Source organism: Coffea arabica, chromosome 11c (assembly GCF_036785885.1).
Source record: "Coffea arabica cultivar ET-39 chromosome 11c, Coffea Arabica ET-39 HiFi, whole genome shotgun sequence".
Lineage (NCBI taxonomy): Eukaryota > Viridiplantae > Streptophyta > Magnoliopsida > Gentianales > Rubiaceae > Coffea > Coffea arabica.
Window position 1 is genome coordinate 12451162 of NC_092330.1, and position 15388 is coordinate 12466549.

Sequence of the window (15388 nt, forward strand, 5' to 3'; positions counted from 1 at the left end):
CTTGGCTGAACCTCTAAGAAGAGAAAAGAGCAAAAAAAAACTCCAATTCCAACTTGATTTCTTGCTGGATTCCTTGAGAAATCCATCCTGAAACCCTAATCCAATCCATAGGAAGTTGTATCAAGGAAGGAGGGAAAGCTTGTGTAGAGTGATTTGGGGAAAAGAAAGCTCTTGTTTGCATTTCTCCTTAGGGTTTGAAGGTATTCATGTCACGAAACTACCTTTTCTCTTTTATCTTGCACTTGAATGGATTTATGACTTGATTATGGTAGGTTTCATAGAAAATTTCTTAGTTTTGTGAAGTAGTTTGAAATTTCCAGCTTTGATTGAGAAATTCCAGCCTTGAAATGCTAATTTCAGCTTTGCTATGTCCTTTTAGTCTTGCCATGAGGATTTTCCAATTTTTGTATGCACTTTCGGCTTCAGTATAGGAATTTCCAGCTTTTGTTTGTAAATTCCAGCTTAAGGTTCAATTTTCCAACTTTGGTATGGTTGTATATGAGCTAGGTATATGTCCAATTTAGTTAGTCTTATAGCCTAGAACAAGTATCCCTTATATCTTATAACTTGTGGTCTTGATTAAGGTTCATTTGCCATGAAGTTAAGCTTTGAATTTGGAAAAGAAACGTAAGGAAATTAGGGGAGATGCTGCTGGTTTTGTTTCTTTCTTTCTTGTAAGTGAGTAAGAGTGAGGGTAGAGGTGTGATTTTTGGTCGGTTTGGATTAGGTTGCTTATGGTTGCTTGAATCCACCTTGGTTGTGATGCATAAGCTGAATTTTTGTAAAAAACCATGTATGATACAAGGAGGAAAGTAATGGTTGCTTCAAGCATGTTCTCTAGTTGCATTTGTCCGACTTTAAACTTGAGGTTGGTCATTTTTCTTCCAAAAGTCATATGTATATTTTACGTATGTTTTGCTGAGTTTCATGAGTTATAAATACATAATATTTCCCTTTTGTGCTCACGTTTCTTGGGTTCAAATGCTTTTCTTTTACTCCAAAACTATACTTGAATCATTGCCCTAGTATGTACTTGAATTTTTCCTTGGTTCACCTAAGTTTTGGATGGTTGGACCATAATAATTTTTTATCTTGGTTGCTCTTAGGGTTTGTCGGTGAATAAGAATAACTCGAAGATGAACGTTTAACATTGCCTTGTTTTGAACTGATGAGTGTACCACCTACATGACATGTTGCTTAGGTGAACTACTATGCGACTGAAAATTATGATTGTTTGATCATGATTTTGGTTTACTCTTGGTTGGACGGGTGTGTACCTTATCACACTCAACCCCACTTGATTGTTGATTGTTCTACTGTTCACTTGGAATCTATTACATGTGCTTGAATTGAATGTCGTTTGGAACATACTATCCAATGATCACACTGTGAACTTGGGACCAAACCTCATTGGTTAGTTTATCGAATCGAGCCAGCAAGGGATTGGTCAAGGTATATTGACAAGCCATGGGGAAACTATTACTGATTCACTAAGCTCTAGTTTTATTCCAAAATTTGGTATACTCGAGTATTACCTTCATTGTTTGGTATTCGGGCCCGGTGAGGCGAATGAATGGTGGACAGGAATTGGTGTAAAGTGGTGATTTATGGACAATATTTCTGCTCCTCTAAACATTGACGGTGTATCAACGGGTTTGGATCAAGCTACTACGACTGGGAATTCAACTCTCGAGAGCTAACTATATCCTTTTACCTAAATCACTCTATGTTAGTTATGGTTAGACCTGGCAATTATGTCCAAAACCCAACAATCCACCTAACCCACCCACTAATTTGAGATATTAGATTGGGTAAATTGGGTGTTGGGTCAATATTGAGTTGGGTAATAAAAATTCACATATATTTTGGGCGGTATGGGTATTTGTGTTGGGCACCATTACCCAACCTAAAAAAAATAAAAAAATTAAAATCAAGGAACACAAAAAGACCAGCAAGTAGCAACTATGTTTCCGGCGAATAAACCTCGACCACTACCACCAGCTTCTCTGCCTTTACTCTTGAGCAAATTCACAAGCCTCCTCCACAAAGAGTTCTTTCTTTCTTGCTAACAACGTTTTCAATCAAAAGAAACAAATTTTCAATCCCACTTTGGGTTCATTTTTGCTACCCCTTTTGCAGTTCTATAATCCCAAATCCAAGCAGAAGTCACAAAATCTCATATTAAAGCTGTCGAACCGTAACCCTATTTGCTCTTGTGGTGTCCTTGGTTATTGTTCCTACATGTATAAAGCCTTTTTTTGTTTCTCTATATTTTTAGCTTTCTGAGTACTATTTTATTTAAAGTCCTTGGTTGGTTAAAGATCAATTGGAATATTGCAGATTTAACTAAATTTAAACAAGTTGAAGAAAAAAGTCCTAACAATGAGATCTTGAACTTGCATTGTTTCGTATTGGCATATTTGTTTTTTGGGTTCCACTTTCTTTGTTCGATTCTAACTGTTGGATATGTTGATTGTGTAATTGTTTAATAGGGGTTCTGATTCATTTATTGATTGGAATCGTTGTACTTCCCTTTCGTTTGATTTGCCATTATCCTTTTACTCGATAGTGTACTTGCATTTCTTTATTTTTAGTTGAACTATTTTGGGCTATTGCAAAAGATTGTACTTTGATTTTGTGTTTAATGGAACTGACAGAAATCCCCCACGAGGGCAATAGATTGTGGTTGTGTATAATTATTGGGCTAAGTTGATCTGCAAGCTTAGAGTAGTTGATGATGATTAGATGGATGAATTTGAACTTTGATGAGTTTGAGTGACTTGCATGTTTTCCGTGCTTAGATTAATAATAGCAGTAATTAGTGCTACACTTTCTCATGTTCTCCTTACATGTTGATCCATGGCTTCAATTTTGAACTTTCTCAAATTAGTTCATCATATTAAATTCCTATACTATAATTAATTACGTTTCTAGTGCTTACCTGATTATATATATAACTGCTTGTGTTTGTGATCTGTTGGTTGAGGCTTTAAATAACTAGCTTCCTATCTCATACTACTATTTGTCAACTGGAAGATGATGAAATAAGATTTGTTGGTATTACTGCTGCACCAATGGAGAGTACTTTTAATGGTGATAATGGACAAACTAGAGATCTCATGGATGTGAATAAAATTAATTCATATGTTTTTGTATTTTGTTTCAATTTATATAATCTTAAATGTTCAATATTTATGATATTTGCAGGGTTTTGATGTGTACCAATCTCAACAAGAGGCAGGTGGTAACAAATTTGAGTTGGAGTTGTATCTTGAGAAGCGACTAGTAGATCGTAAGCAACAACCAGATTTGAATGTTTTGACTTATTGGAAGGAGAGTAGAATTAGATATCCTGAGCTTTCACTTATAGCTCGAGATATCTTAAGTATTCTTATTACCACTGTAGCATCCAAGTCTACTTTTAGTCATGGTGAGAGAATTCTTGAAAAATTTTGAACTTCTATGTTGCTGGATAATGTGGAGGCACTACTATGTTCTCGAGATTGGTTGTATAATAGTGAAGGTAAATTAGATATTTGGTTGCATTGACTGTTAATTTTCAGTAGCTTAGGATCTCTTTAATTATTTTCTTCATTAGTTGATTAAATCTGCTAAATTTTAGAGAGTCCTGATAAAGATTTTGAAGTTGAACAAGAAGACCAGGAGCAAGATCTTGGAATTGATATTAGTAGATTTATTGCTGAACAACATGCATCTTCAAATATTGATACTTAGTAAGTATGTCATGTGAACTCAATATTTTAGAATACGTGTTATTGCTTTCTACTATTATTTTAGTTAGAGTTGTGATTTGTGTTCCTGGTGTATAATGGGTATGGTCATGGAATGTCATGATTTTTCAAGTTTCACTTTTGTTGTCTTAGCCTTTTGTGTTATGAATTTGAATTGTAATACTGCTATCTAGTTTAGTTACTTCTTTGTCTTGCCACCAGGTTTTGTTATACAGCACGTGGAGTATTTTATTAGATAGAGGATGACATATTTGAATTTCGCACAGGTGATATTCTGTTTTTAACTCATCTTATATATCTTGTTGTACAAAGGTGAATGGCCTTTCGCTGGTTCGAAATTATGTTGTTTGGGTATTATCACTACAAAAGCTGATTCAAAGTGCATGTCTTTTTCGAAGCAATATGTCAGCTTTATTGGTATCGAGGTATTTTTTACCTCTATGATGTTGATTCTTTGACCTACCATAAGCGTTATTAGTGAAACATGATACAATGATCTAAGATTGGTATTAGTGTGACAGCCCCACCTCCCCCTAAGGTGAACCAAAGGGTTTGGCGGACCGCCTGCCCAACTCACGTCGGGACTCAAACATACACCTCAAGTAAAAATGAAAATAAGACCACAAGAACAAGTGTAACAATGATTCCAAACTTAAAACACATACTTATATACATTTCTATCTCAAAAGCAATACAACTTAAATATACAAAGGCTCTCAATTCTTCATACATCCAACCCTTGCCAAGCGCCAGGGCGAGAACCATTACAAAAATTCAAAAGAACTACACTAGGCTAGTCTGTACAAATCTCTCGTTCTTGCTCGCATCCCCTGTTAAGGAAAACAAAACTAACGGAATGAGTTAAAAGCTCAGTGAGGTTCCAGACACATAATCAACTTAAACAAGGACACTCATCATGTAATAACAAGTAATCCAGGAAATGTAATGAAGCAATGATAACACAATCATTAAAAAGATACATGCTCACATGGAGCCTTTCGTTCTTTCATTCACCTTTCTTTTCCTTATTCCTCCAATCATTTTAAAATGCATTTTGTAAGTGAAAACCCCTCCATTGACATTATTACTCGTTCATTCATTTCATTCTTCCCCCTTTTGGACATTGGCCAGACTCCACCCAACAACATGGTAATACTCGAGTATACCAAACTTTCACCCAGGGTCACTAAATCGTCCGACCGATTCCTTTTCTGGCTCGAGTCGACCGGCAACGAAGGGCAAGGGCCCAGTTCAGCCAAAAGGCTTATATTCATGCACAACTAACATTTAATCACTTAAACATTGAAAATTTCACATTTCATTTAGGTTGAGTGCGATAAAATACATACTCGCCTAGCAAAATTCATTTGTAACAAACATTTATCATTTAATCAAATATCCACAACAAATCATATAGTTCATAGAAACATAACAAACAAAGAACACTAACCTATTTAAATAAAAGAACGTCCAAAGTATTCTTCCGGGTGATACCCTCAATCACCAAGGAACCCTAATATAATCAAAAGAACACATTATGCTTCAACCATCAAAGATTTAAGTGATTCAAAGAAAATCTGAATACTTACTAGTACAATATAAAAATATGAGTTTTAAAGTGAAAAGAGTACATTTAGATCAAAGGACATGAGTAACTAAGGGTTTTCCAAACCAAACATAAAACTATACTCAAAAAGGTTTTTAGAAAATTTCATCGGAAAATGAATGAACAGTGCCACGTCAGAATCCGGCCGGATTTTCAGCCGGATTCAAGGCATTAAGCATTTCAATATTTTTTTTCTTCTTCCCCTGTCAATTTGGCCGGATTCATGGCCGGATATGAAGAAAACATTTTTTCTCTTTTTCGTCAAATTCTTTGTTTGGCTCAAAACTAACACATATGCAAGGAAATAACATATAACAATCATTTCGAGTAAAATTATATGCAAAAGGAAGATAAACAAACCCTAAATTCACACCTAAAGCCTCGCTTGATAAAATAGGTTTTGCGGCCGAGAAACCCTATGCAACTCTTCTTTGTTTTGGAAAGAAAATGAGTAAACATTTGAAGTTCAAAACTTGACATTTGTAACTAAGTATCATGCTTAAAACGGTTGTTATATTCACCATGCGAAAAGGTATAAGTTCAAGTAAACTTTCACTCATCTAACACCACAAGAATGGATCCAAGTATATCTAAGCAAAGCAAATCCAAAGCATCACCAAATCACATTTCAAATCTCACTTTTACTTATTCAAACTTCAAGAAAATAAACGGACAGCATTTCCCCTTAATTTCTTCAGTTTCCATCCTACAACCAAACACCAAATCACATTGCAAAACAACCACAGTTTCACATACAAATCATAGGCGATAAAACACCTTTCGGCATAACAACCACAACTGAAGCTACACTTATCGGATTTGAAACGAATCTTATGGCGTTTCGAAGCCAAGACATATACCTACATTCCTTATGAAGACCTCCAAAGCCAAATCATGCATTTTCATGGTCAAATATCGAAATCACATAGAGGACTGAAAACTATCTGTGAAACAAGGCTTGTGGACAATCAAGGGTATTTCAGTCATTTCACAAGCTACAGTGCTCTGATTGAGCTGAAATTTTGCAGGTAGGTAGAACTCAAATCTCTACAACTTTCATGTTTTAAGCAAAGGCTCATTCGGTCTCTCTCAAGGTCGAACATATAGTGCAAATATAGGGCAGATTACTACCAAAATTGAAAACCCTAAATCTGAAATTATGCACACAAACCAGAAATTTCTTTAGGCAAATGAAACTAACACCTAAACACAAGATTTTCCATACATCAAAGCTAGTAAATCATGGCCAACCTTTAATCATCACATGTGAGCAAAAATTACACCATAAAACTGAAAATTCCTCAATCACCACTTCATATCACAATAGTCCTCATAAAACTACATATTTCTCATTTCTAAACCACTAATATGCCATTACTAGAAGTTAAGAAGGATTGTCTTGACAAAATACCTTATAACCACAAGAAAAATGGTCGCTTAGGCTTTCCTCCTCCAAAACCACTCCACCAAAACCTTTAAACTTCCTAGTTGAGCACTTGTATGGTGTAGTTTCAAGTTTGGTTGGCTAGAACACAAGATTTAAGCAAGTTTGAAAGCTAAAATTGAAGAACTCTCTCTTGTTTCTCTCCTCAAGAAAGTCGGCCAAGAAGCAAGAAAAATGAAGGAATTTTTTTGTCAAAATTTGGTTTTAGTAAAGTGAAATAATCGTAGTCAAAGTCCAACTTCCAATGAGTTCGCGACACATGGCACCTTGAATGTTTGAACCTTATCTTCTCACTCCCAATGATTCATTTATCTAGCTAACCTCTTGATACGGTCCTCGATCAACTTGTTTCGAGACACGTAGCACGTTTGCCCAAGGATCTAGCGAGGTTGTCCAACGATTGGATTGCGGAACCTAGAATCAAACAGATGACACGATTTGATTATAGGCGGTAGAATGACGACTCCACAAAGGTGGTTACTCTAATGGATAGGTCGGTAGAACAATCTAGGACAAGACGCAAGATTGCTCAAAACCATTGCCAAAGCAAGTGAAAGGCTTGAATTCTCTCTCAAGAAGAAGAACTGAAAATTAACAAACTTTTATTGATAAAACGTCTTCCCTTAAACCTTACAAAGTTAGCCTTTTTATAGGCTAAAGGTTACTAAAAATCCTAAGGAAAGCAATCGGCCATCTTGGTGTCAAGATCGGCCGGCCCATGCTCTACTAAAGCAACTAATCTAACTCCAAGTAAACATTAAGGCCTAAAGCCCTATTGGGCCCACTCACTTGGAGGCCCACTTGATTCTTCATGGGCTTGGATCATGGTGTAGACGACTTGGTGTCTCCTTCTAGGCCTTCAATATCTCTATGGACCCCATGTTGGTCTTGGACAATACGGACAAGGCCTTGGAGGGATTTTTTGAAAAGCTTGGCTCGTGCACGTGTGACTGAGCCCAATGGAACTCGGTTCGGGTCATTGCGTGGGCCCTGATCTGTGCATACATCAGTCCCCTCCTCTTGAGAAGGATTTGCCCTCAAATCTGAATCCCCCTCTTCCAGGAACGAGCTCAAATCCGCGACATTGAAGGTCGCATTAACATTGTACTTCCCAGGTAGTTCCAATTTGTAAGCATTGTCATTAACGTGTTGGAGCACTCGAAAGGGTCCATCACCTCTTGCGGATAACTTACTTTGTTGCTGCTTGGGAAATCTCTCCTTTCGCAAGTGTAGCGAAACCCAATCTCCAGGCTCAAAAACCATCTTACGACGGTGCTTGTTGGCTTGCTGGATATATTGTTGTGTATGCTTCTCAATGTTTGTCCGAACAACTTCATGTAACCTGCGCACAAATTCAGCCTTCTTTTTCCCATCTAAGCTTGTGTGCTCAGAAGAAGGTAAGGGTACTAAATCAAGGGGGGTCAGCGGGTTAAAACCATAAACAATCTCAAAAGGTAAATAGTGTATAGCACTATGAACAGTTCAATTGTAGACAAATTCAACATGAGGTAGACACTCTTCCCACGTTTTAAGATTCCTTTTAATCAACGCCCGAAGTAGGGTGCCAAGTGTACGATTGACAATTTCAGTTTGTCCATCGCTGTGTGGATGACTGGTGGTAAAGAAACCCCTCATTGACATTCGTTCATTCGTAAGTAAAATCCCTCATTGACATTCGTTCATTCATTTCATTCACCCCTCCTGGATGTTGGCCAGACTCCACCAGACAACAAGGTAATACTTGAGTATACCAAACATTCACCCAGGGTCACCATATCGCCCGACCGATTCCGCTTCTGGCTTGAGTCGATCGGTAACGAAGGGGCAGGGCCCAGTTCAGCCATAAGGCTTACATTTATGCACAAGTAACGTTTCAATCATTCAATCATTGAAAATTTCACATTCGTTTAGGTCGAATTCGATAAAGTACACACTCGCCTAGAAAACTCGTTTTGGCAATCATTGAGGGCACTTAGCATATTATCCAACAATAATAACAAGCCATGAAGTCATGAAGTCAAGAAGAATATAACAAACAAGGAATACTCACCTATTTACACAAAATAATATCCAAAATATCTTGCCGGATAATACCGTCAGTCACCGATGAACCCTAATATAATCAAAAGTGTGACGACCCCACTTCTCCCAAGGGCGAGCCCAAGGGTATCGGCGGGCCGCCTGCCTATCTCGCGCCAGGACTCAAAACTTAAAACAATAAAAGCCAGAAAATTCAAAAGAGTTCTATATACAATCCCAAAAGAGTTATAATTACATTCTCCAAAAGTACCTGCTCACACTATTACATCCTTATAAGTACCACCAAAACCAAAATGTAGACCCTAAGGAGGATCCTTATACAAACCACCAAAACTAAAACAAAAACAAACATACTATAAGTCCAACTATTACAATCAAACCTAACTATGCTAGTGTGTGTGACAAAAGTCCCCGCGTCGGCCCCTGCTAAGGAAAACAAAAGGAATGGGGTAAGGTATATGCTTAGTAAGTAAATAGGGGCAAAAGCGTAAATTTCACGTAACAACAGTGACATAGTAAGAGTAAAGCAAAAGCAGAAAAATAACACCACATGATAAGGATACAGGTGGCTCCAAAGCCAATTCATATGTCATGCGTGATCTCCTGCCGACACTCCGTCGACCACACTTAATGGTCCGTAGAACTTCACTTGTACTCCCACCGACACCTTATCACCCTCACTGGTCAGTCACCTCACAAACTTGCCCGGGCGAACGAAATCACAAACTTGAGCTTGAGTCACAAGCTCGGGTCACAAACTTGGTTCACAACTCGGTGAACCGGATTCACAAACTTGGTGACCTCAAATCAGGTTGGACTAGGTTCGACCAAACCCTAACCGGCTCGAATAGTCCCTCGAGGTATTGAGATCAGCCCCAAACTCACAAATTTCACAAAATTATTCAAAAGTTACCCTGAGCCACAAGCTCAAGGGTTTTAGTTCCAAAATTGCTCATATACACAAGCCATGTACAGATATGTGCGCAAATTAGGGTTTAGGTCGAGTGCGATAAAGTACACCCTCGCCTAGATACCCTCTTCATACAAATCGAAACACATAAGCAACGAACACACAAGAGCGGCCTGAATACTTACTCAAAATACAAAAGTAGTACTAAAGCAAAATCGCTTCGCATGTGTTCGCTAGTAGTGGGCCCCACCGGCTCCGCCTAACTCACCACTGTCTGAAATAGAAGATTGTGTCATAATATATCACAAACGGCCACTAACATACTTAAAACAAGCAAAACGACAAAATTGGCACACGCAAGTGCGGAAACGGCAAAAAGGGCACGCGCGCGCGCGCGGAACGGCAAACGGGACGGCCAAATCTGCCATTTCAAACCGTCTTGATCAAAAGTTAGGCTATGAGTGTCGGATCAAGGTGGGTGAGACACCATTTCGAAGCTAAGAGGAAGAGCTACAACTTTAATTTGGACATCTCAACCCAGATCTCAATAGGTATAGGTCAAAAATGCACGAAATAGTGCCAGCTGTTTCATTACGGGTTACCAAGCAGGCCCTGTTTGCAAGGCCGTAACTCACGGCTCCGAAATCGAAATCAAGAAATTCCAGAGGCATTAGAAAGCTGAGACATAAGGCTAAAACTTTGATGTTTTGGTCAAGACCTGAATCCACTCAGAACAGAACGAAAGTTGAGTGTCAAAGTACCCGTCAGAACTGTCCGGATACAAGGCAGTTCTGATGATCGATTTTGTTTTGGTCATAAGAGGAGCTACGGAACTCGGATTTCGACGCACTTTATACCGTTTTGAAGCCAAAATCAAGATCTACATTTCTTATGAAGGAGTCAAAACCCAGATCATACAGGATCAAAACCGAAAAGTCACAGGCAGAAGCTAAACAAAAAAACGCACAGAATCTGATGTTCAAAACAGGCTTGAGTATTTCATCTATAACTCAGGCTACGGTAATCCGATTGATCTGAAATTTTGTAGGAATATTCAGAACATATAAGGTTACAACTTTCATGTTTTGAGGAACTTCTGAATCCATACGCAACATCAAGAAAAAGAAAGCCGAAGTTCGGATCCTGAACTGCCCTGATTTTCCAGTTTTGCCGGTTTTGCGCGCCGCAACCGCACGATCCGTTCCTATGGTTCTTATGCGAATTTTCTAACCAAATTGATCCCTAACAACCATACTTATATCAGTCTAAGAGTGGTCTAAAGTTCCTTCACAAGTTAGCCCAAGATCACCAAATACTAACCATAATCCTTAATCTAGTTTTACTAGCACCATAGAACTTGTTCTAATCATCCAAACACACAAACCCTAACTCAATAGCCATAGGCTACACTAAACTAACCTAATGGAGTCTAGGGTTTCTAACCCAAACCAGATTTTTGCTAGAAACCAACCAATCAAGTGAGGCAATTTATCAAACACAACCACTACAAGGCAATTTCCCAATCAAAACAACTAAGGAAAGCATTAAGCAAGAAACCCAAATTTTTCTCTCTCTTGACCAAAATTTCCAGCAGCATAAATCACCAAAAATTAACCATAAAACTTCAATAAAACATCAAATTCACCATATAAATCCATAATCATAACATACCACATCATTTCCATAGCTTAGAAAGTAAAACCCCAACATTTTAACTTTCAAAGAAGATGATTTACCTTTGATTCAATCTTTGTAGATGATCACCCACAACAATCAAGTGCTCAAGTTGTTTCTCCAATATCCAAACTCAAGATTGAAGAGCAAAAATGATGCACCAAAGCAAGCTTTCCTTTTCTTTTTTCTTTCTCTTCCTCTCGGCTCTCACTCTCTCTCTTTCTCTTTGTTTTGTTTTGTTTTGTTTTGTCTTGAGTAGCCTACAAGTCTTAAGGTAATATGGTCAAGACCATAGGAGATATTTATTAAGCTTAGCCAATCACATAAAAGCTCCTCAATTGCACTTTTAACCCTTGCACTCCAACTTTCTCTTTCTTATACATTTTCCCTCAAACATTTGATAATCTTTCAATTAACTCCATAGGTCATAACTTAATCTAATCTAAAACATGTAATCATGCTTAATTACTTCACTAATCACTTTCTTATTTTAATCACCTATACTTAAACATACTTTCTCCATATATAAAATAATTAATCAACAACTTATATAATATGGGCAAAATTAGGGTTTTTCAACCCAACTTCAACGTTCTAATAAATCATGACACTAAAGGTTTACTAATCTAAGGTTTGTAAACTAAAACGAAATCCTATTTTTACTCGAGCCAAAACACACACCATAATACCAAACAGGAACTATAACTTGAACCTACAAATAACACATAAACTAGGATTTAATCATAAACAAAGTTAGGGTTTTCAATCTTAGCCCTAAAACCTTAGTTTAACCGTACAAAATAATGAATAACCCTATAATCAACTTACGAACGGACTGGGGCCTCACAAAAAGAGCACATTATGCTTCAACCATCAAAGATTTAAGTGATTCAAAGAAAATTCGAATACGTACTAGTATGAAATATAAATATGGTTTTGGTAGTGAAAAGAGTACATTGAAACCAAAGGACATAAGTAAAATATTTGTAAAACTTATGCTCACTCGTAAAACTTTAAAATTTCCAATTGAGTCGAAGTGACAAAAAAACGTATTTCTATTAGTCGTAAATTTCATTTTTTCCAAGGGTACAAGTTTTGGCTAAGTTCGAACATATATACCTCGATAAAAGAAGACGCCAATATCATAAATAGTTCAAGTGGTATTCGCTCTCAAGCCTTGCTCAAGTCGCAAGTATATCTACCTAGCCCTCGAGCGTAAATTTGGGCAGCACGCCCTTTGTATTTACCTATTTTCCAGCCATTTATGGTTTCATTATTTTTCTCAATCAATCCCAGAGTCATACACCAAATCATCTCATTTCAATAGCCATTTCATAGGCTCAAAGTCATACAAGTACAAAATCAAGCTAGGAACATGTGCGGAAATGAAGTTTGCGTCAAGAAACAAAAGACAGATTTGACGTTGTTTTGCGTAACAAACACAACCGAGGCTACGCTTATCATATTGAGGTGCAATTTATACCGTTTCGAAGCTAAGACAAAGAGCTACAACTTTGATGAAAACCACTTAGTCCAGTTCATAGTGTATCTAGGTCAAACTTTCGAATTACAAAACCAAAATCTCACAAACAGGTCAGTTAACCGTGCTATGCTTAAACGACAATAACTCAGGCTACCGAAGTCCAATTGAGGCGTTTCCAATGGCGTTGGAAAGCTAAGACATAATACTCCAACTTTCATGTTTTGGCTAAATACTAGTTCAGTACATATCATGGTGAAAAGACACGACCAGATTGGTAAAATATTCAAAACTGATCACTGGATTCACCAAGGACAGTCAGGGTATTTCGGTCTTTTCGCAGGCTATGTTGCTCCGATTAAGCTGAAATTTTGCAGGCAACTATAAAACATCATTCTCTACAATTTATGTTTTAGGCTAAGCCTAATTCGGCCTCTAACATGGTGAACTAGAACCGGGCAGAACAAGGTATACCTTAACTTCAATTCTGGAAATTTGCTACAATCAAAGGTATAAATCTCATTTTTAGCTTGAAACCATCACTACCACCTCATATACAAGCTTATATACATCATATACCAACCACACAATAAGTATGATAAGTGAATCATTCAAACCCTAACTCAAATTCATCACCCCCAACCATCCAAAATCACTTGATACAAGTATTACAAGCACCTTTGAACCACAAATAAGCTAACAATGAATCTAGTATTAAAAGTAAAGAGAGATTTCTTGACAAGATACCTTAAAACCACAAGAAGATAGTGGTTTAGTCTTTCCTTCTCCAAAACAACTCCACCAAAATCATCAAGCTTCCTAGTTGAGCACTTGTATGGTGTAGTTTCAAATTTGGTTGGCTAAAACTCAAGATTTGAGCAAGTTTGGAAGCAAGAAATTGAAGAGCTCTCTCTTGTTTCTCTCCTCAAGAGAGTCGGCCAAGAAGCAAGAAAATGAAGATATTTTGGGTCAAATTTTGGTTTTTAGCAAAGGTGAAAATGAGGTCAAAGTCCAACCTCCAATGGGTTTGCAACACTTGACCCTTCTAGTGTTTTCTCTAATCCTTTGGCTTCCAATGGTTACATCATATAACAAACCTCTAATTACCCTCTAGCACCTTGTATAATAATAACACTTAGCACAAAAATCACTTAGTCACCAAAATTATATCACACTAGCGGGTCCCACGTCTATAACACAATTCAAATTAACGTACACTAACTCATATTAGGAAAATAATTTTAAAACTGTACTTGCTTGTAAAAATGCATAGAAATTTTAATATTTCCAAGGAAAATATAAATGTAGGCAAAGAAATAAAATAATGTTGAGAAAATATGAAAATTTTTGGGTTCTCACATATCAATCATATGATCGCATGTATGTTTACTATCTAATCGCAACCTGGCATTTGTGGATTGCTTGATCAGATAATTAAGTTGTGAGCACAATTTTCAAATTATCCAATTAAGACAATTCGTCTAGATAATGTTTGTGAATACTCATCACATGTTTTTTATGATTATTGCATGTCCATTGGAATAACTGTTGAACATCCTGTAGTTTATGTTTACACACAAAATGGTCTAATCGAATCAATTTTTAAGCACGTACAATTAAATACTAGATCATTATTGATGAGATCTAAACTTTCTTTTTCTACTTGTGGACATGCGATATTACATGCAACAACACTTATGAAAATTAGGCCAACAAATTATCATACTTATTCTTCTCTGCAATTAACTTTTGGTTATGAATCCAATATTTCTCATTTACGAATATTTGGTTGTGCATTTTATGTTCCAATTACACCACCTCAACATCGTAAATTGGGCCTCCAAAAACGATTGGGGATATGTATTGGGTATGAATCACCTTTGATAATTAAGTATATTGAGTCATTGACAAGTGATTTGTTTACGAAAAGATTTGCAGATTGTCATTTGATGAATCACATTTTCCAATATTAGGAGAGGTAAAGATTAATCGAAAAAGGAAAAGAAAATCACTTGAAAAATATCATTGAATTTTCTTGATTCTTGTACAAAAGAATGTGAACTAGAAGTTCAAAAGATTATACATTTGCAAAAAAATTATAAATCAATTATCGGATGCATTTAATGACTCCAGAAGAGTTACCAAATCATATATTCCTGTTAAAAATATTTTGATTAAAATTAATGTCCCTGAAAGATAATTTACAAATGCTAATAAATCTAAAAGTACGCCTAAAATGTGGGAGAACTCTTGGTTCCAAAGATAAAAATTCTCAAAAGAAAAGAGAATTAGATAAGTCAATAATTAGTGACAAAATTTAACCTCTCGAAGAGGTCACTCTTAAAGAGCCAACTCTTGAAGAGAATGAAATTATAGAAAATTCAATAAATTTCGTCACCACAAGGAAAAGTTGGAACTAAAGAAAAATAATTGTTGATAGTATTTTGGCATATAATGTAACACTTGATATTATGATAGAAGA